Below are 17,253 nucleotides of genomic sequence, written 5' to 3' on the forward strand. Positions count from 1 at the left end.
GAAAAAAAATCAGGAAGTGGAAGCAGGAAGTACAGCAAAGAAAGGATGTTGCAGGAATTTCAGAGAAGTTGTGCTTTTTGGGCAATTTTATTTTATTTTTTTAATTAAAAAATATGTTCACTTATTTTGAGAGAGAGAGAGCAACGGAAGGTCAAAGAGACTGAGAGAGAATCCCAAGCAGACTCCACACCGTCAGTGCAGAATTTGACATGGGGCTCAAACTCACGAACCATGAGATGGTGACCTGAGCCGAAAATGAGCCGAAAATAACCATCGGGACGCTAAACCAACTGAGCTGAGCTACCCAGGCACCTCTTATTTTTATCTTATCATCTTATCTTATCTTATCTCATTTCATTTCATTTCTTTAGCAAAATTTCACTTATTACATTTTAACTTGCAAACTTAAAAATTTTTAAATAATTCAAGGCCCCAATCTAGACCACGAACCTACTATCGATTTTAAAATTTTTCTGCTCTTCCTAAAAGGAGCCCACATCTTGACCTGGTAGCATAAAATCATTCTGGTAACCTAAGAGTCTCTGAGCAGCACCTTCAGAAGGCCATCAGAGATAGCGTGGAGAGGTGCACCAGGACACGCTTCTCCAGGGGACGACAAGACTTCTGCGTGGTGGCCTTGGGCAGGTTTATTTTCAGCAGACTCGAAAAGGTAGAATGAAAAGGGTGGCTGTGGATCTGGTCCCAAAGTAGCCGAGGGGGAGACTGGCCAGAAAGACGGCTGGGAGAAAGCTGCATAAGGATTCAGAAACCAAATATAGATTTGGTTCTTCTGTTTTGTCCAGTTTCTAGGCAAAACCTTGTTTTGTGTGTGTGCCTGAGAAGAGATGAACTGCTAGGCTGAACGGTTGGCCAGAAAACACAAGTCACCCTTTGGCTGCTGACAGTCCAGGCACCTTCACCCAAGCCGTGTCTTGGTAGCACAAAGTGTGGGGACAGCTGGCTGCCCGGTGCCGCGTCTCCACACTTGGAATAGTGAAGTCAAAGCTGTTGCCATTCTTAAAGGAGGGTTTTGTGAGGGCAGGAAGTGCTCTCTGCGGTGTTCACAGCCTGCTTAGTTTTGAGTTGCTCACAAGGGCAGTGTTTGAGGCTTCCTTCCATCTCTGATGCCAGCTGTAAAGACATTTGCAGTTTTATTACACTTTCTTACTTTTTTCCTTTTTCTCTTTTCTTTCCCTTTGGTTACTCTTTCAGTTCAGAATATTTATCAGGGCCCATTACCTGCTATTTACATTGGCTTGTTACTTCAACCTCCTTGGGCCTTGAAAATGTGAAGTCTTGAGAAAAAACGTATCATAGATTTTTAGGGCTGGAAAGAGACCATGAAAGTCAACATTTATCATTTTTATTTACGATAGGGTTCTTAAGACATTTTACAAAGATCATTGTGCCTGTGCTGGTGAATGAAGTGGGGCTAAAAATGAAGAATCTAGCAACAAATGAGGTCCGAATTTGCTCTCAGATCTGTGTTTCCTACTTTGGGTTTCTAACTGCTCAGGATTATTAGCAGAATTGAATCACCTGGGAAAACAAAGAGTAACAACCTTTGTGGAATCAATGGGCCTTTTAGGGGCAAGCCTGACAAGGTGCCAAAGCTGTCACTGAGGGGGTCTCTCTCCTGCAGGCAGTAAGTGGGCTGTGCCGTATGATGGGAAAGTAATGTGCACATCAGGTCTTTGATGCAGAAATGTATGGGAGACCCCATGACTGCGCCTAGAACCCATAGCAGGTGGCTGGTCTTCCCTACACACTTAAAATAGACATGGGCTGTTTCCTGGAGAGATTGAGAGGCCGTTTAATTCCACTGAAACGGGAGGACATTTCCTTAACTTTTGGGAGCAAAGATGAAATGCTGAATATACTTGTACTATGCCCAGATCTGATACTGAAATTTAGCAGGTGAGAAGAAAGGCTGGATATTACTGGGTAATTTAACGATCTTGCTCAGAAATTGTAGACCATCCTGGAGAAGGACTCAGGAGTCTTTCTAACCTAAGGATCTCCTGTAGCTGGCAGGCAAGAGAGTGAGGACTCATGCCGATTACATGCACTACCTGTTGAATGGAACTCGAGGTCTTTGGACCTGCCATGTGGCAGACTCGGCGCTAGACTCTGGAAATGGAAGAACAGAGACCACGTTCCTGTCTTGAGGGGGAAAGCAAAAGAGAGCTATTGATGGATGTCCTGCTGCTGATGTCATTCTTGTCACCCTTGGCAGAGTAAATCATTTTTCAGGCACTCAAGAAAGCCCCCTGTTTCCAAAGGTGATCATAGCCCCAACCCTCTTTGCCCCAGTTTAATTTCCCATACCAAGGAGGCACGTAGGGTTGATAACCTTTAGTTGTACGGTGGGTGGAAAGCCCTTTTTCCAGGATAACCAATGGAATCAGAAGTTTGTGGGGACGCCTTTTGTGCATGACCGCTAACGGTATGGTATGTGACTTGATTATTCAGGGAAGGAGATGGTTGAGACATTTTGCATTTCAGGGGATGAAGGGGAAACTGTTGTTACTTTAGGTGATGAGAGTCTTTTAGCAGAAAAATGGAGTTGAGATCAGGTCTGTAAGGGCAGATGATGAATCTTTTCTGACGCTGTCTTCATGATTTAGCTAATGCCGGGATATGGGGTATATATAGTTTGCAAAGCCTTGGGAACCCAAGCCTGGAACATTCTTGGCTGAGGTTAACTTTCAGGGGGTGCATTTATGCTCCTATGCAGTTCCTTGGATGGTGTGGAAAGACTTGGAGCCTTGCCCTCAGTCTCAGCATAGGACATCCCAGATCAATTAGGAGCATTCAGTGAGCACCTTCTCAGCTCCCAAATCTCACTTCCTCAGCTTGCCTCATCCCCTTCTTTTGTAGTACAGGTGTTCCTTCTCCTGATGGAGGCTAGGCCTTCCTGTCCTTTTCCAGAACATTCCATAATAGCCATCCCCTCTCTAGCTTGTGTGTTTATCTGTGCGCCCTTACATCTAGCTTCATCTCATTCCACATCTCAACCCTTCTCCCTCTTTCAGGTTCTTGAAAGCATTAAGTTTACTTCTCCCACAGGTTTTTTTTTTTTGTGTGTGTGTTATTCTCTCTTCCTGGAAGATCTTTCCTACCTGGGACTACACCACACTGTAAGGGAATACCTTACGGTTTGGCAACATGTGGATTGGAACTCACTTAGGTTATTTTCAGTTTATTTGTTATTGATCAAGCAAAGGCCGATCAACATTACATGATAATATGAGTGGTGTGCTGTTTCTCTTGTACAGAAGGGGATCTCAGGGGGTCGAATGTAGACTAGGGCCTCCTTAAGGCTGGATGTGGGAGAGGGCAGCAAATATCAGAATTCAGTTATAAAGGGAGTTCCTGATTGTACCAGTCATATCTGTGGGCCTATTCAGTGTTCAGTAGGACTGGATATGGCCTCCCAGGCTCTCTCACCTTGATACCTTCTCATCACTGGATGTTCATTGAATCTTCACTTCTTCAGAGAACTCTATGATCCCTACTCTGCCCTTCCTTCTTGACTGGTTTATATAGGGGATTGTGTCACACATCTCAGGACAAGTTCGCTTAGTAGACTCAGATGTGGATGGTGTCACTTGGAGTTAGACAGAGCAGCTGCTCTTGGCTTAAATACTGAGGCCAATCTATTATCTTACATAAGGAATGTGTGTGTGTGTGTGTGTGTGTGTGTGTGTGTGTGTGTGCGCGCGCGCATGCGTGTTGGGGGGAGAGGGTTGAAGTTGGTTTAATTCACCTCAACGATGGCATCAACCTTCCTCTACCTTTTTCATTATGTCATTTTGGCTTCCCTCATGGCTCCCAGATGTCTGCCACAGGACACATACAGTGAAAGAAGAGGATCCGGCTCTTGCTAAATGTCTCTGTAAATGAGCAGGACACTCTTTCTTAGGTGTGATGCTGGCTGTCCTATCTTCTCACGAAGCTGTAGGCAGATACGCAGCAATTGTTGCAAGAGTAATGGTGTCATGCTTATTGACATACTCCGTGGTAGACTTGTACTTGGGCTTGCCATAGAATCCCCTCTCTGAGTCATAGGGAGGGAAAACACCTAAGTAGAAGGAAGACTCTGCCGTCCAGGAAGAAGAGAGAAGAGGCTGTTGTGCAGACCACCCCCCGTGTTGGTGACATCCTCAGTCTGCGAGGGTACTTTGTAAAAGCTCCTATAGAACCATGTTTCTTTTCTCCAGAGCATTTCTCTCAATTTGTCATTTCATATTTACTAGTGTTACTGATCAAGTGGTCTCCTTAGCTCATCCAAATCTTCCCTGAGAATAAACTGGGGATTCTCAGTCCCTGGCACTTTGCACGGAGTCTGGCTCATAAGAGGCACTTAGTAAATACATGTAGAATGTATGAACCAATAAGCCATCCTCTTTCTCTGGCTTCCCCTTCTGGACACCATACATCCCTGGGGATCTTGGCCCATGATGGGGTGAATCCTTAAAGGAGATCCTGAAATTCTACCTACAGTCAATCTTTCTCATTTGTAGTCTGTATTTGTGAGTTTGCTTACTTACTAAAAGGCATTTATACCTGCCTTCTCCTGCACAGTTAATAAAGTACTTTTATAGTCATTTGCGAACATTGCAGAGAGTGACAAAAAAATGTGAATTGCCTAATCTGCATGTTCCCTGCTGAAGTACAGTAAGGTGATGCTTTTACTTCCTGTTTCAGCTCTCATGCTCCAAGTAAGTGTCCTTTTAATGATCTATTTAGTGTCATGTCTTTCACATTTTTGTGCTTTTTGTTAGTGATATCACTGTTTAAATGGCTCCCAAGCCTAGTACTGAAGTACTATCCAGTGCTTCTTTGTGCAAGTAGGCTATAATATGCTTATAGAGAAATTACATGTGTTCGAGAAGCATCATCAGGTATGAGTTATAGTGTTGTTCACTGTTCAATGTTAATAAATCAGCAATATATACTAAGTAAGGTGTCTTTAAAGAGAAACACACATAAAACAAGGTGATGCATTGATTGGTTGATGAATATATTGTGAACAGAAGCTCACAGGAACCTAGTCCTATATTTCCCATAGGAGCAGTGGTTCAGTATTTGCTAATTCAGTGTTCATGGCAACTTTCTGGAACATACTACTCTGAATAATGAGAATCAACTGTACTTTTTTTTTATTTGAGTAAAGAGTAAATGAGATAGGCCTATATTATTATTTGTAGATTATAGAAATATTCATAAAGTTAAATGGTTAGCCCTAAATCTTTGTAGATTCTCTGACAGAAATTACATCGACAGGCATGCTCCTAACATTTTCAGACAAGAGAACAAATGGTTTTCCCAATCTAATTTTTTCCTATCTCTGGTTTTATCCTATACCACGCAGAACCTTACAGGTATGTGTGCACAATTCAAACTCTATGTCCAAGTGCCATTCATACTCTCTTGCAAATATTTGCCCTCTGCTGATCCCTAATGAGTATGCTGGTGGTATTGTCAATTTGCAAGCCTTGGAAGAGAGCTCAGGGCCACTTATTGGATCTGATCACTGGGTTTAGAAGGAGGGGGGAGATGCAGACTTTGGATGCTTGAATCCTCTTCTCCTGGAGTCTTTGTCCCAAACGGGAAGGTCACATACAGATGGACAAAGTAGGACCTTCTGGAGTACTGGGTCCAGCATAGGAGACTGAGTTTGCTAAGTTAAAGTAAGTACCATGTATGGAGTATGCTGTGGCATAAAAAATGGCATAGGAAATTCCTTATGGAGAAAAAATGTTTTAATGGAGTTTTGAGAGATGACTAGAAGCTTTTCAAGTGTGCCAAGATAAGAACTGGGTTATGAGGAGAACATATTTCAGGCAGAGGAAAGGGTGGGAACAAAATCAAAGAACCAAGTAACATGATAGTGTTTTCAGTGAACTGTGAGTAATTCAGCAGGACTACAGCATTGTATGAGAGGTGGGTGGTGGTGGGGAGCTCAGGTAGTGTCAGGGGCTGGGTCATGGAGGGCACTGCATGCTGAATCGGAGGGGTTCTTCCTAACCTTGCTGGTTCTGGGGATTTTTTGAGTGACATGATCCCATCTCTGTCTTAGTTATAGCAATATACATATTGACTTGGAGAAGAATGGGGTTGGAGGACTTTGGAGGTGGTTGTGGTTATATTATAATTTGTCCAGGTGAAAGTTGAAGAGGGGCTGAACCTTGGTCATAGCACTGTGGGTCAATGGAGAAGAATATGTGCAAGAATGATGCAAATATACTTATTATTTAAAAGGAACTTTCCCAAGTGTTTTACAGACATGATTTAATCCTTATGCGGCACCCTGAGCAACAGGTGCTATTACTCATCTCGACTTTATAGATGGAGAAGTTTTGGGCAAGGAAGAGTTATAAACTCTTTGTTAGTTTCCTCAAAATTCAAATGCTAAAGGCCTAAATCCCCGATGTGATGGTATTGGGAGGTGATTAGGTGGGGAGAGGCATGAAAGAAGAACCACCATGATAAGCAGAAGAGGAGTCCAGAGTACCCTCTCTCCACCACGTAAGGATGCAGCTAGAAAACAGCCATATGGAAGTAGGAAGAGGGCTCTCACTGAGAACCATGCTGGCCCCTGGTGTCAGACTTCCAGCTTCTAGAACTGTGAGAAACAATTGTTCATTGTTAAGGCTTCCTAGGGTATTTTTGTTATGGTAGCTTGAGCTAAGACCCTGCTTCAGGTCATATTTCTTATAAATTTTGGAATCAAGATTTTAACTAACTATGACTCTACAGCCAACTTTCATGACCAGCAAATTGAAGTGAAAGTAGAGATAAGGCAGGATTTGGGAGGTTATAGAGAGGTTGAATGTTCAGGACCTGATGCAGACTACATATGAAGGATGAGGAACAGAAGGTGGTTCTAGAATTGATTCCAGGGGTGACTTGAAAAGATACTGGTGCCAAGATGAAGTGGAGAATACAATAAGTAAAGTGATTCTGGGAGGAAACAGCCCCATTGAGCTGGGAGCATTCTGAATTTGAGGTGACATTGATGCACCAAATGGGGACATCCAGCTCGCAGGTTCTGGAGCCCATGGAATGGGTCAGTCAGATGGTGGCCTCTGGTGAAAGGTAAGGGCTTCTCATCTCCGATGAGCAACCTTTAGCAATCAGAGGACTGGTGGAAAAGTGGACACATCTAGCCTGAAGTGACTTGTTTGCCCCAAAAGTAGCATAGAATAGGCAATAAACATAGAAAATGTGAGCTTTATCCCATATCAGCAGTCCAACCACAGTGAGTCATTTAATTTTTCCAGGCCTCACTTTTTGAATCTGTAAAATGGGGATGATAAAAAACTTTCCCTCATAGTATGATCATGAGGATGATCATTATGGATTAAGTAATGCTATTAATGGCAGGTTTTTCTACAAAGAAACTAATTCCAAAGCAGAGTCTCTCTCTTCCTCTCTCTCTCTCTCTCTCTCTCTCTCTCTCTCTCTCTCTCTCTCTTTTTCTCTCCCACAATATGACAATATTTTGGAGGAAAGTCCATCATAATGCAGGTCTCTGGAAAACATATTCCTTTATGTCATATTGATGTCAAATAATAATAGGTACACACTACATTCAGATACGTGTGCAAAAAATGTCACTTATTTTTTTTTTCTGTAAATTTATTCATCTTCCTGAGCCCTGCCCTGCTGAGTGCATAAAAAGGAGTCATGTTTAATCCAACACACAAATTTTAGTTCTCTTCAAAAACTTAAAGCAGTGATGACTCATTCCCTTTCAGATAAATGCTAATAAATTCAGACTTTCTTCCTCTTCCCGTTTTGTCTCCAAGATGGAGTCTGGGTTATTAGTGTTAGGGTGAGGCTCAGACACCTTTGAAGTGGCAAGAAGGTGGCCCGAGACCCACTGTGGGGCTTTATCCTTTCCTCTGGGCCTCCGATTTCTGACGCCATCCTTGTCTGCCTGGTGTTGCCATTTAATCCTCACGTCTGTGCCTGGTGAATTCATGATGGAGTAGCTGTGTCTCCTTTCCGCCCTCAGGCTGGGGTGACCAGCTCTGCAGCCCTGAACCACAGGCTTATTTCAGCCCATCACGACAAATCCCGACATGACCTCCTGAGACGGACCAGGCTTGGCTTCTCTCTGCAAGTCCATGGTATGGGAGAGTGTCCAGGCCCTTCTGCTCCACACAGGAGCCCAGGGTGGCCAGTGAGTCCAACCCAGGTGCTTTTCCTTGCTAAATGCACTGTCCTGTCACCGCCAACCTAACGGAACAGGTGGGATTGGGCGTGTGAGGGTGTGCGCTCTCTTTTGAACACAAACAAGAACACAAACAAGAAATAGCTCCACTCTTCTTTGAGTTTTTGCTTCAACCGAATTATCATAATTTCTTCTCCATGACTTAGGCCTCAAGAGTATGTATTCAGGAAGACTTTGTCTCCTTTCCCCTTATCTCTACATCCTAAGAGGCTAGAAAAGCAGGCTTTTCATCTCCTCTTTTGTTTTGTGGAACATTCCCCATCTCATATCCACTTCCAAAATGGTGTTTTCTACTCCTCTTTCCTGGAGCTAAGGGAGAAGCGGAAATAACATTGATTTTTCCAGTGATACCAGTGAGGGGAGCCTGTGTTTCTGATTAAAGGTGGACTGCTCTCATAAACCACCCAAACCCTTGAAGGCAAGATAGGACAGCCAGGTAACTCTACAAACATGAATGCAGTAAAGCTGTCCTAAATCTTACAAAGTTATTTTAACGCGCTTTTTACTTAGTACATGTAAGGTATTCCTTGCTACAGTATCGTGAGTGTTACTACAGCAGATAAAAGGCAACTCAATTGTGTCATAAATTGGACCTCTTTATTTAAATTTTTTTTAATGTTTTATTTATTTTTGATACAGAGAGAGACAGAGCATGAGAGGGGGAGGGGCAGAGAGAGAAGGAGACACAGAACCGGAAGCAGGCTCCAGGCTCTGAGCTGGCGGTCAGCACAGAGCCCGACGCGGGGCTCGAACCCACGAACGTGAGATCTGACCTGAGCCGAAGTCGGAGGCTTAACCGACTGAGCCACCCAGGTGCCCCAAATTGGACCTCTTTAATACCAATATGCTAACATAATAAGCATTCATTAAATATTTAATTAGCAGAAATTCAGCCTGCTTTTAAGAATGTGCTTATATCTCCTATGGGCAGGATAGTAATTAATGCATATCTTACTAACAATGTGTTCCTAAAAAAGTTACTTAGGTCTTCATCTGTAAGATGCCCTGTTGGTTTATAAAATGGGTGTGTTAATAATGCCTATTGTGAGGATTAGATTGGAATGCACCGGCACTTAGTAGGTACTATATTAGCATTTGTTACATTCATTATGATTTGTGTAGGCTGAGCCTTAACCTCTTAACTAATGCCTTTCCTGTACTGCCACAAACATGGACGTAAAAATTTATCTTTCTTGATGATTACTATTGCCATTATTTTTACTAGATGTCATTGTAGCAGCTGACCATTTGAGATCAACCTATGATATCTGAGGGTGTAAGGGTTTGGAAAACAAACATACCTTTCCTTAAAGTACAGCTTCATTCCCATTTCTTCACTGTGTTTTCTTTTATTTTTTTAATGTTTTTATTTATTCTTAGAGAGAGAGAGAGAGAGAGAGAAGGAGAGAAAGAGAGAGAGGGAGCAGGAGCAGGGGAGGGGCAGAGAGAGGGAGACAGAAAATCTGTGGCAGGCTCTAGGCTGTCAGCACAGAGCCTGATGTGAGGCTTGAACTCACGAACCATGAGATCATGCCCTGAACCAAAGTCAGACGTTTAACCTACTGAGCCCCCCAGGTGCTCCCCTTCCCTGTTTCAGATGTCTGAGGTCCTGTGCACTCCGGTATGCCATGATTCTTTGTACCTCTGTCTCTCTCTCTCTCAAATTCTTTGAATATGAAAGAAGTCAGCTATTACAATGTTTTTTAGTCATTTTCTACTCTATATCCAGAGTTCTTTCAAATGGTAGAAGATATGATGTCATACCTTTTGCTAATCATAGCTATACCCTCAAAGGCTGTATCAAAGATGAGAACAGCTAGAAGACATGAATGTTGGGTGTTGGAGAAGAAGAGAGTGTTAAACCATCTTCTTGTTTAAATTTGCCTTTCTGGGATTACTAGTGAGGTGGGCCCCTCCCCCCATTTGATTGCTCACTATTTGATTATTCTTTTCCAAATTCTCTGTTCCTGTCCTTGTCCATTAGTCTGTTGGGGTTCTTACCATTTTGCACCTTGATTTACACGTGCTCCTTAAAATTATTAAAACCTTGTTGGTTATATTTGTGGCAAATATTTGTTTTTACCAGTTGTCTTTTGAGTTCAGACATGAAAAACGTTTTGATATTCCTCATAACCACATCTACATACCATGTGTTTTGCTACTGCTTCTGTTCCTTTAAAGACTGGGTGATTTTTCTCTCCCTTCCTTTGGCAGAATCACATATTATTCTAATGTTGGTGAATTTTGACTTTTTAAACTGTTTAACTTGTTTATATCCTTGGAGCTTATACTGCTCATTGATTAAGGTGTGTGTGTGTGTGTGTGTGTGTGTGTGTGTGTGTGTGTGTTTGTGTGTGTCAAAAGGGAAACTGCGTACCACTTAATGAATTCATGATTGCTGTTTTTTAAATCACATTTGCTCTGTATCTGCATTGTCCAACACTGTAGCCTACAGCTCTGTGTGACTCCCGAGCACCTGGAGCATGGCTAGGCCAAAGTGACAGGTCCTGCAGGTGTAAAATGCATACTGAACTTCGAGACCTTAGAACAACTGCATAACAACAGAATGTAAAACACCTTGGGGCACCTGGGTGGCTCAGTCAGTTAAGGGTCGGAACTTGGCTCAGGTCATGAGCTCACAGTTCATGAGTTCGGGTCCCAGTCAGGCTCTGTGCTTACAGCTCAAAACCTGGAGCCTGCTTCGGATTCTGCTATCTCCCTCTCTCTCTCTGACGCTCCCCTGAGCTAGTGCTTGCTCGTGCTCTCTCTCTCTCTCACATGGAAAAATAAATAAACATTAAAAAAAGAGACTCGTTGTAAGGAAAAATGTCGACTTCTGATAGTTGCCTTTGGCTGGGCATTTTTGCATTCTTCCCCCCAGATGGTTGCAATGGCTAGCTGAATTATCTTCTGAGTTGGGATTTCACCTTGAAGCTCTCAGCCTTTCCCTTGGATCTCTGAGAGCCTGGGGCTTAAGTTTCATTCTTGCTATATGATTATAGGAATTCAATTTTTATTTCATCTTAAGCATCTTTTCCTTTCTGCTCTCTGCCCGCATCTTTCTACTCATGCATTGAAAAAACTTTCTCTGTTTTGTGAGTAGCATGAATAACACTTTTATTTCATTCAAAAAGAGTAGTTTATTTTTAAGAAAAATCTTTGAGTCCAGCATTGCTGAGGCATTATAATGATTTTAGTCATCTCTGAATCTACTCATACCCAGAATTATTTCTAATCACAGAAATTGTGATGCTGTTGTATTCAATCATGGTAACTGTAGCAATCCAGGACGCGGCAAGAAGGAAAAGGGCCTGCGGGGAAGGCCATGTCCTCGTTAGAAGGAATGTGGATAATCAGCACTGTGAGAGATCAAAACAAATTAATGCCATGTTTCAAAAGATGACACATATTTGTAGATTACCTTCAACCCTTGCCTCAAGGGGGAACATAAATGTTCTCTGTTGATGTATTTAAACAAAGGTACATGGCTAGCCATAACAAAAGGTTTCCTCGGTAGGTAACTTATGGGGCAAAAGACAGGCTCCAGACTTTGGATATACCCATTTGTGCACGTACCAACGCCCCCCACCAACTGCCCCACATTTCTGTCAGCGTGCTGCCACGTGGCTGGTGGAAAACCCCTGAGTTCGCTGGGGTAGACTTTTAGCATCCTTACATGGAGATCTCCTCCTTGGGTGCTTTTGTTAGCCCCTCCCTGGCGCCAAAGGGAAAACAGGAAAGTGACATTTGGAAACACAAGATAGCTATTACATTTTAGGTACTGTGAAAGTATCCTCACGCATGCCCACGCACTCATACACATGTACGTGGTGTGATGTGGAACAAAATCTTTAATGAAAAATGTTACATTGACATGGTACAGGTGCGTGTGTGTGCGTGCGTGCGTGCGTGTGGTGAAGCTGTACCATTCGCACCTTCCGGGATTTAGCTGTGAAGAGAGATTATCTGTATGCGGGGGTATGTGGACTGGGACTCTCCCGCCAGGGACGCTGGTTGTTTGGCTTATTTCCTGTGAAATATAATTAGGAAAGCAAACCCCACAGAATTTAAGGTGTTACACATCTCTTCAGCTCTGACTAAGAAATCACTTTCCACGAGACAAGAATATGTTCATTTGTATTCCAAGCAGAGATGGAAAAATATAAATTTTTAATCCATGTGGCATGTATTATCCTGAGCCATTGTCCCAGGTCAGGCAGCGTTTTATATCTGCTCGTCCTCCACTGGGGAAGGAGATAACTGTGATGCAGAGGACAGTCCCCTGACTCACAGCGTCAAGAAGTACCAACGTGATGGGTTTTAGTGGAGGGGTAAAATTACTGGAGTTTACTCTTATTCCTATCCTTTCCCACCAGCGAGCATTAGTGAAGCCACCTGGATTTTTCTTTCCTCCGTCCCAACATGGAACCCAAAATGTATTCAAAACTGGAATAAAAGGAAAAAAAACTCACAGTAAAGAAAATAATGTATACATATGTATTTTAGGGCATGTTTTAAAACAGAATATATTATATTACTACAATAGCAAGATTTATGACATTGGCTACCTCAAAGATATGAAAAATGGAAAGCATTATCAATAATGATCAGTTATTAGTTTTAGATGATTAAGAGTACTTATTAAGATTAAGCATAGACTTAATAAAACACAGCATATTTTTGTAATTATTAAATTCTATCACACAAGTCAGTCTTTGCCAGTTGAATCCAAATGTATACAGAAGAGTACAAAATAAATGTTTATAGAGTAAATTACTAAAAAGATATATAATATTAAATAGATTAATTTTCTCCTGCCGCTTATTTATGGCCGGTGGTAGGAGATCAAACTATCTCAGGAAATCATGTGGATGAGTATGAATATATCCTGCAACCAAAAGGCAAATGAGAATACAAGGTACTAGGTTTGGTTTTGGCTAGGATTGTTTATATAATTCAGGTATGGAATTTACACATTTTTAGGGAGAGTTTGTGTATTTCAGGGAGAGTTTATGTATTTAGGTTTAGAGTATTTAGCCCACTCGATGTGTGTCTGCTCTTAATAGGAAGGTAAAAAGAAGACCCTCTAAATAGTTGAATGGCTACAATTCTCTTAAACCCTGTCCTCTACCAGTTTCTCCATTGTGATTTCGTGACTTAGGGCATAGTGTAGTGCTAATGTACGTAGAATATGCTCAGTTATTCAGGTTTTTCTGTCGAGGATTAGGGATATTTTCAGAGACGGAAAAAGATTTCTCTGGAACATCCCTGAAGGAGGTCCCAGGACGAGTCTTTCCAGCCTGAAGTGTCTTGTTGAATGATTCCGCGCCTGACGTCCATTCTGTGAGCTGTGATGATCGTAGACGTCAGAGAAACGTGCTCTTGTTAGAGTGATGTATTCTTAAAACGAGTGTTGTTATAAAATAGCACTTGGTAGTCCAACTCACTATGCAGTAAAATGTATTGAAAATCGTCACTGATTAATGCTCACCGGGCATCCTGGGTTATGACATCCTTCTCTGAGACGGAAGGTCAGAATTTCAGTGGTGCCGGAAATGAAGACCTACTGAAGCGTCAGGTCATGGGAATGGCCTGGTCCACAGTGGGAAGGGGAACCCCCTGATGGCCCGGAGGACCTTTGATGCTTTGCCCCCCACTGGCTCTGCCTTACCTCTATTTCTGATCTTAGACTGAATAACCTCCTGACTAACCTAATTGGTGGTCCAGCGCGCTCCTCCTGCTGGCTCCCTCCTACTCACAGATGAGGAAAGGCTGGATAATTAAGCTCTTTCTTAGCTGCCTGGAGCCGGCCTTTGTGACAGCATGGTCAGCAGGCTGGCCAACCCTGCAGAGCCCCTTTGCCATCATCCCCTCAGTTCACGGAGGTGAATTTTTGGCATCCTTACACGGAGGTTTCCTCACTGGGTGCTTTTGTTACTCCCTCCCCGGTGCCAGGCACACCGCTCTCTTCACACTGGACATGCCCAGATTATTACAGCGTCATAAATGACACCCCACAGCGGCCTCATACGCGACTGCCTGCTCCCCTTACCTTGTTCACCTGCCTCAACCCTGTTGGAATAGCCGCTCTTCGTTCTACATTCTTAACAAGGTTATTTCCGCGGTACGCCCAATGAGATTGTGTCTTCTGTAATAAATCCTCAGCTTTGAGATATGCCCGAGAGGGCAGACTTTTCAGCTGCTAAGAGAATTAACCTTTCAGCTGAAGATGGCCCCTATTGCAAGATGTGACTTCATCACGCGAGTTTGTGACCATTTAAAAATGTCACAGTAGTATATGGCGACTTTTACATGGCCACAACGGATCAGTTTCACAAGTCAGGGTGACCAGGGGGTTAGTGACAATCTGGGCCAGCTGTGTGGTTAAGTATGCCAATTTACTTCTTAAAAATGGCTCTGTAGGGTCATCTCGCTTACTTACGAATGTAGGAGAAAGGAGTGACAGTGATAATCAGAATCCGCTCGTAATTTGAGACCTCGTTTGGGTGAGTCCAACCCACTGTCTGGCTGCTAGAGGGCTGGAGAAGAAATACATGGGTCAGGCAAGGGGCTCATTAGATTCTCAGGATATTGAGATCCTTGAGGACTAGGGGAAATGTTTCTTAGTTTTATAACCATGGACTGAGTTGTTGAGGCAGATTTGATAGTTATATCTAGGGCTCAGCATAGGGTAGGTATTGTCCAAATTCTAATTCCCCTTAATGGTTCTTGCCTTATGTGTGTATTTGCTCGCCTGCTGGATGCATTTAGTCACCTTGATAGCAACCGAATACTAGATGCATCCCAAATACTCGGTAAAGTGTATCCACTTTAGATACAGTAAAACCTTGAATTGCAAAGGCACTGGTTCTATGAATGTTCTGCAGGGCGAGCAAGCATTTCTAATAAATTTTAACTTGATAATGAGCGATATCTTACAACATGAGTAGTACGTGATGCCGGATGTCACATGATCACAACTGAACCAATGGTTCTTTCTGGCATGCACACGCGGTCACACAATTATGGGTGATCGTCTCCCATGCTCAGATGCTCGGTCTCAGGCTATGGTGTTTGGAAGAAATCAGTGATTTTTCAGAACATTGGAACGTGCCCACAACTGACACTAGTGTATTTTTTGTCACTTCAAAGCACTATGGACAGTCCTTTGCTTTTTCATATAAGAGTGAGCTTAGGAATGCATTGTTTCATTCTATGTCAGGCAGCCTGCAGACAGAGACCTTTTCCTCTGCTGCCTTATTGCCAGTTACCTTAAATACAGTGGATGACAAGAGTTTATTAATGCTGTGCTGTAGTCAACATCCGTTAGTGATAGTAAGAGTCGTCCTACATAGTAACCCTCCTCTCTCGTCTCCCTCACACCAGCCACACAAGTTGTCAATGGTAAGTGCAGATCAATTTATTTTTCTTTCTATTTTGTATTTTCTTTATTATATTTTATTATATAACAGTATCGCAATCCTTTTTATATGAATATTTTTGGGTGGTGGAACAAATCATCTGAGTTTCCATTATACCTTATGGGGAAATTTGCTTTGATACACAGGTGATTTGGATTACAGGCATGTTTCCAGAATGAATTATGCTCACAAGCCAAGGGTTTGCTGTCCTATGCCCAAAGGGGCCTTCGTACAACCTTAGACACCACGCTTCTGTTCTCTTTTTCCTCTTTTGTCCCAATGTATCTTCATTTTGTTCTTCCTTGTTCTTTCTGGCTTCTCGGTCACAGAGTAGAGGACTAGACCCCAGTGGATCAGTGGATGGCGGTGAGCATGGAGGATGAGAGATGGCACCAAGAAGTAGGATAGAGGCCTTTAAAATTTGGTACAACTGCAGACCTTTTATATTCAAAAGGCACCTCTTGAACGTGGCTCAAGTGGTTCTTGTACTTTGTCCCTACTTTAGATGGTACTTCAAGGTACCATCGTGATTGCAGGGTCAAGGGGGAGTGGGAAAATTGCACAGAGTAGATTCAGAATCATCTCAAACACAAAAGAAGAAAAGAGTGATGTCACAAAATGACTGTGAAAAATTCTGAGCGCAGAACTCTACAATGTTACCGAGGAGCCCGCACTTACAATGGAAAAGGACACCCCTCGGCTCTCTGGGCCTCGCCCCTGCCCCCCTGCAGTGAGGCCCTGGTGTAGGATTGAAGGTCTGGGAGAGGAAGGAGCGCCCAGCCAGCTGGAGGAGGAAATGGCGGTGGCGTGCGGCTCTGGGGAAGGAGCCGAGCCAGGGCTGCTGCAGATTCATCTGAAATCCTCCCAGTTATTCTGCTGAATAAGAGCCTTCTCGTGCTGAAATGAGACAATCATGGCAAACAGTTTCTTCAACAACCTCTTGAAAGACAAGTTAACGGGGAGAAGGGTTTCAAATCTCTGGCTTCTGCTGCTGTTTGTAGTAGAATCTGGGACAAGACAGTGTATAATTTAACTCCAAATGATAGCATTTTATGTTATGATTTTATTTAACAAGTGTTCATTTATTTCGAGAGGGTGAGAGAGCTCATGTTCTCATGAGCTGGGGAGGGGCAGAGTAAGTGAGAGAGAATCCCAAGCAGGCTCCTCACTGTCAGCACAGAGCCCCACGCGGGGCTCAAACTCATGGACCATGATGAGATCATGACCTCAGCCGAAATCAAGAGTCAAATGCTTACCCCACTGAGGCACCCAGGCGCCCCACAAATGATAGCATTAACCTCAGCAGTACGTCATTATGCAGTGCTCAGAGGGTGCTCCTTGCTGTCAGGAGTCCCGCATCTTGGAAAGCAAGAGGTAGTTGTAGGGGTACAGATCGTCACTTTAGGGTCCATCCTGTGTAAACTCTTCCCCTTCCTAGCTTGCTCTTCCTCAGGGAGCCCCGTCACCTCTCTGGATCTCAGTTTTTGCTGAGATATGACAACTGGGGATACTAGCGACCGCAGCATCGGATTGTTAGTTAGGATGGTTAGTTGCAGTTGTGCACATTTCAAGTGTTCAGCCCTTCCC

At 43.2% G+C, this 17,253-nt stretch overlaps 1 long non-coding RNA gene across 1 annotated transcript; it reads right to left on the reverse strand.

Annotated features, from left to right (window-relative positions):
• Positions 1–11,370: 11,370 nt before the first annotated feature.
• LOC115293829 lies at positions 11,371–14,199 on the reverse strand. The gene is made up of 2 exons (XR_003909621.1): positions 13,737–14,199; positions 11,371–11,604 (listed from the first exon to the last, which is right to left on the reverse strand). It is a non-coding gene; the product is annotated as an uncharacterized LOC115293829 (long non-coding RNA).
• Between the last annotated feature and the right edge of the window lie 3,054 nt (positions 14,200–17,253).

The sequence above is a fragment of the Suricata suricatta genome, chromosome 6, assembly GCF_006229205.1.
Source record: "Suricata suricatta isolate VVHF042 chromosome 6, meerkat_22Aug2017_6uvM2_HiC, whole genome shotgun sequence".
In the NCBI taxonomy this organism is placed as follows: domain Eukaryota; kingdom Metazoa; phylum Chordata; class Mammalia; order Carnivora; family Herpestidae; genus Suricata; species Suricata suricatta.